Source organism: Galeopterus variegatus, unplaced genomic scaffold, assembly GCF_000696425.1.
Source record: "Galeopterus variegatus unplaced genomic scaffold, G_variegatus-3.0.2 Scaffold131, whole genome shotgun sequence".
NCBI lineage: Eukaryota > Metazoa > Chordata > Mammalia > Dermoptera > Cynocephalidae > Galeopterus > Galeopterus variegatus.
The window spans coordinates 770,886-776,152 of NW_007726242.1; positions in this window are offsets into that span (position 1 = coordinate 770,886).

Sequence of the window (5,267 nt, forward strand, 5' to 3'; positions counted from 1 at the left end):
AGGCATGTAACAACAAAGAGATGCCTTTCTAAAGGTGGAATTTTAGTATTGTATGTGTGTGTGTGATGATCAGACAAAGATTCTGAAGCAGAAAATCCTGATCTAAATTTCCACAGTTTATACTTCTTATAAAGAAGGTAAACTTTCATGCTTATATTGGTGAGAATTGGGTTGTCAAGTTGTGAAGTGTGTGAAAATTAAAGAACAGGATAAAGTTAGGGAAAGAGGAAAGCAAAGCTTAGGGATGTGGAAGACAAAAGGAGTAAGGATTAAGGCGTGGGTACAAAACTTCCTGGAAATTGAGTTTTTAAAGAGGCATTAAATCATATATTGCTAGAATTGAAAGGAAGTCCTCCTTTTATTGATGAAAAATTGGAGCCCAGAGAGGTTAAATAGCCGCACAGCAGGTTAGTTGTGAAATTGGAATATCACTGTGGCCAGCGGAACATGGATTTCTCAGAGCATTTTAGATCCTCCCTGTAAGATTTTCTTTGTCAGTGGAATGGCAATTTATTTGCATTCTGTAAATTTATATGGTCTGCCAGTGAGCGCAAGGGATCTGTCATCTAGAAGATTCTTCTTATCAGAAATCAATAGCAGCACAGCAGCATCAAGGTTGAACTGCCCCAACCTTCTGTTCCTGAGGAACTGTCAGTATGCTTTATTGAAGAAAGGATATGTCTTCTGGCCAGGCTGAATGGGGGCTTCATGTCAATAGGGGATGTGCAAGGAAATTAAAGTATGCTGTGGAGCTCGCAGTTCTGACATGGATGGGTAAGGCAGCCAGGGTAAAAAGTGGAGGAAGTAATTCCAACATGACTATCAATTTCTTTACTAGTAAAATCATTCTGATGTCAGAGATGACTTTGGTATGAAGAATCCAGGCCTTTTCACTGGAATTGAAGAGGAAATTATGCTTTAAGAAGCTTGAAGCTTCATCCAGAAGCCTGGTGGTGGAGTGGGAAATAACCATTGCTAGATTGCCTCAGATTTCCAACTGGCAAGCAGATTTAGAACCATAGTAGATTTATAACCATTTGGAATCACGGAAATGATTTATGACAAAAAACCAACATCCGAAATCATTATTTGTTTAAGATATCTTGCAGGATACCTGCAAGAGCCCCACAGTATCCAACCTACCTCAACCTCCCCCCTATCTTGGTGTTCCAGAGAGAGTAACACCTAGATCTCTCACAGCCGTGGTGGACAAATCTTTTTAGGTCAAATTTCTAAAGCCTCTGGCAATAACCCTGCAGAATGTAGAAGGCAAGTGTCTTTGGCTCATTCCCCTGCCCACAGTATCCAACCTACCTCAACCTCCCCCCTATCTTGGTGTTCCAGAGAGAGTAACACCAAGATCTCTCACAGACGTGGTGGACAAATCTTTTTAGGTCAAATTTCTAAAGCCTCTGGCAATAACCCTGCAGAATGTACAAGGCAAGTGTCTTTGGCTCATTCCCCTCCTCACTACCTTGCCTTTTCAATGGTGAGTGTGGTTCTAATTTGTGTCAGTAGTGGTCTGAGCAAGCTCTTTGTCTTTGTGCACCTGCCTCTATGTCTTCACTCTATCCTTTCATAGATTTTTTTTTTTTAATTTGGCTATTTGATTTACTTATTTATTGTGCATCTTTTAAAAGATCTCTTTGTCTTTGTGCACCTGCCTCTATGTCTTCACTCTATCCTTTCATAGATTTTTTTTTTAATTTGGCTATTTGATTTACTTATTTATTGTGCATCTTTTAAAAGATTTTGTTTAAGTTTTAGTTGGCAAATAATAATTGTATATATTTATGAGATACAATGTGATGTTTCAATACATGTGTATATTGTGGAATGATCAAATCAGGGCAATTAGCACATACATCACCTCAAATGTTATCATTTCTTTGTGGTAAGAACATTTAAAATTCTCTCTTCTAGCTATTTTGAAATATATAATACATTATTATAACTATAATCACCTTGCTGTGCAGTAGAACACCAGAACTTATTCCTCCTATCTGACTGTAACTTTGTAGCCACTGAACAGCGTCTCCTCTCTTTCAGTCCACCTCCCACCCCTGCTCAGAGATTCTTAAGGTGTCCTCTTTGGAAGCTCTATCTTGCCTCTTAGTAGGAAAGTAGATATCCCTCACCTTAGGCATTTCTTGGCAATCTTGTCCGTTTTCCCCACTGCCAGAGTTGGATGCTTCCCACTAACTGCTGTTCTCCATCTCACAAGTCGGCTGCATTTCAGAAGGGGACAGGTGGGTGGCAGACACAGAGGAGGTGGTTTTTAGTTCTCTTCCACATTGATGTGGGTCAGATGGGCCCAATGTTTTATTTTCTCGTTGAGTGCTTTTTCCCCTAGATATTAGTTAGTATACTTTTTACAAATTAGTTTGTGAGAAATAAAAAATTCTCTTGAGAAAGTTTGGGCTTGACAGTTTTTCTCCTCCAGATTGCCTTGCTTAAACCATGACCACTGCAAGACAGAAAAACAGCAGTGTCAGCTCAGTGTCACAGGGTCTATAATGATAACATTAGGAAGGAATTGGACACCTTGGTTGGGGTGAAGAGCAAATAATCATAAACAAGGGTATTAACCAAATCCTGCAAATTTTCTCTTTCTTCATAGCCCTCCCTTTATACCCCAGAGGGTGGGGGGTTATAATTAAAAGGTAAAAATACTTAGGAATTATAGTGCCATGGTAGACATATAGGTACATAAAATGTAAAACAGGTCTGTCTAATAAGGGTAGAGTGGTCAAATCCAGAATGAGGTGGAGAGCATGAGTGGAGAGCCCTGGAGTACATGCCATTTCTAAAACCCACCAGGTATGACACATGATGGAAGACTGGTCTTTGACCCACCCCTTGGTTATATGTTATTAGCCAAAGCACACATGGGACCAACAAACAAACAAACAAAAAAGTACCGGAGTAGCATAGTTGCTTTTACATCTTCCAGAATATTGACTATGTTCACTATCCACTCCTGAGATTATATAAATTATAAGTTGTATAATGAACATAGTCAATATCTCAGAATATATAAATGTGAAGATTGCTAAAGACAAGCAGAAATAAGTATTTGTAAAGAAGAGCCAAGAGGAAGCATAAGGAATAAAAAATATAATGGTAAAAATAAAGAATGCAAAGGATGCAATAAATAGAAGAATGGATATAACTGAGAAACTCTCAGAAAACATGGGAAGAATTAAGAAATGGAATATGTGAAAGAAATGCTAAGAGAATGGAAGATAGACTGCAAGATCTCATTTAGTGTAAGACAGGAGACATAAGGAAAAAGTCAAGCCAACACATTATTCATTTAAATTGTAAAATTTAAGACCACTAAACAGAAATAAAAATACTACAAGTTTCCATAAGAAAAGCATAAATCATATACGAAAAAACAAGAATTAGGCTGTCATCTGACTTCTCAACAGTGATCACAAGGCCCCACAAAGTAATAATTTTTAAATCTTGAAGGGAAACAACTTTATATCTACAATTTTATATCCAGCAAAAATATCATTAAAATATAACTTCACAATAAGTGTATTGATAAGTGTATAAGAATTCAGAAGACTTACCATGCAAAATAACTTATCTGGAAACACACGTAGAGGAAGGAAGTATTTTAACAACTAGGGACATAAATCGAGAATTATCCAGAACATCCATGAAAGTAAATAACTTGATGTATTTGATTGTTTAAAAAGTAAAGAAGCTGCTTATTCTATGCTATGGCAATTTCACTTCTAGGTATTTATTCAAAATAAATAAAAATATATTTTGTACAAGGACTTGTACAAAAACATTCATAGCAGCTTTATTACTAATAGCCCAAAATATAATAGCCAGATGTCTATCAACAGGTAAATGGATAAACAATTTATGGTATATTCACAGAATGAAATTGTACTTAGCAGTGAAAAGTAGCAAACTACTGATACATGTTACATCATAGATGAATCTCAAAAACATTATGTCAAGCCAAAGAAGCCAGACACAAAATAGTATGTGCTGCATGATTCCATTTATGCAATATTCTAGAAAGGGGAAATTTAATCTATGATGATAGAAAATAGACCAGTGATTGTCTGGAGTTGAGTATGTGTGGGTATAGATAAAAGTTTCCTGAGGATACAGGATTTTCCCCCTTGAATGCCTTGTACTTACAGATCTTGGATTCAAAGAGTAAATGGAAAATACATAGAAAATAGCCCTAACTAACATGTAAATAATTTTCCAAAATGTTCAAGAGTTTTAAGTCTCATAGGTAGGATTTTCGGAAGATATTTGCATTTCCATTTGTGAGGAGTAATATCAAGCTCATGTTGACAGTGTGCCCTGGACAGTGGTTTTAAAAGGCTAGATGAGCATATCATTAAAGTTTTGTCCTTCGCTTTTCTGGGGTTTGAGCTCCCACTGCCCCCTCTATTACTGGTTTTTCCATGTACAGCAGCAAGGACTAAATTGGTGTGCCCTGGACAGTGGTTTTAAAAGGCTAGATGAGCATATCATTAAAGTTTTGTCCTTCGGTTTTCTGGGGTTTGAGCTCCCACTGCCCCCTCTATTACTGGTTTTTCCATGTACAGCAGCAAGGACTAAATTGCTGCAAGTTATACCCTTCCGTGATTACAGAGCCATTCAGAAAAAAGACTTTAATGGATTGCAAGCCCAAGCAAAAATGCCAACAAGAGATAAAAACAAAAACCCTCAATTCCCAGTGGAAGGAAGAGCTCCAATTGAAAAGAAGCTTTCATTCTTTCTTGTCTCACTTGGGTGACTAATACCCCCCAAAGCATAGTCAGTTAAAAGAGAAGGGATTCTAACATAACTCTCAGTATCTTGGTTTACTGTACAAAGCAGAGGTGAAACTGATAAAATTCAAGTGCAACAAATTTAAAGATTAAAATCAGTAACAATTTAGAGAAAGAAAACAAAACAAATAGAAAACTGTACTTGCAAGTGTCCATTTGGGTCCTCCAAGAAGCAGACCCATAAACAGCATTAGACATGCAGGAGATTTACTGAAGGAAACACCTGTGAAGGATGGAGAAGAGATGGAGCAGGAGGAGGCAGAGGAGAGCATTCAGACCTCAATGTAGGCCTGAAACCTGTAAAAGAGACAGGGAAGGAAGGGCCTTAATTTGCTTTAAAATTCTGAGAAACTTGTGGCCAATGGGATCTCAGAGGAGAAACTGCCTGTTAGCAGAGACCTGTGTTGGTCAGAAAAGATCTGGCTCTAGTGTCCTGCTGTGCTCAGTCACTGG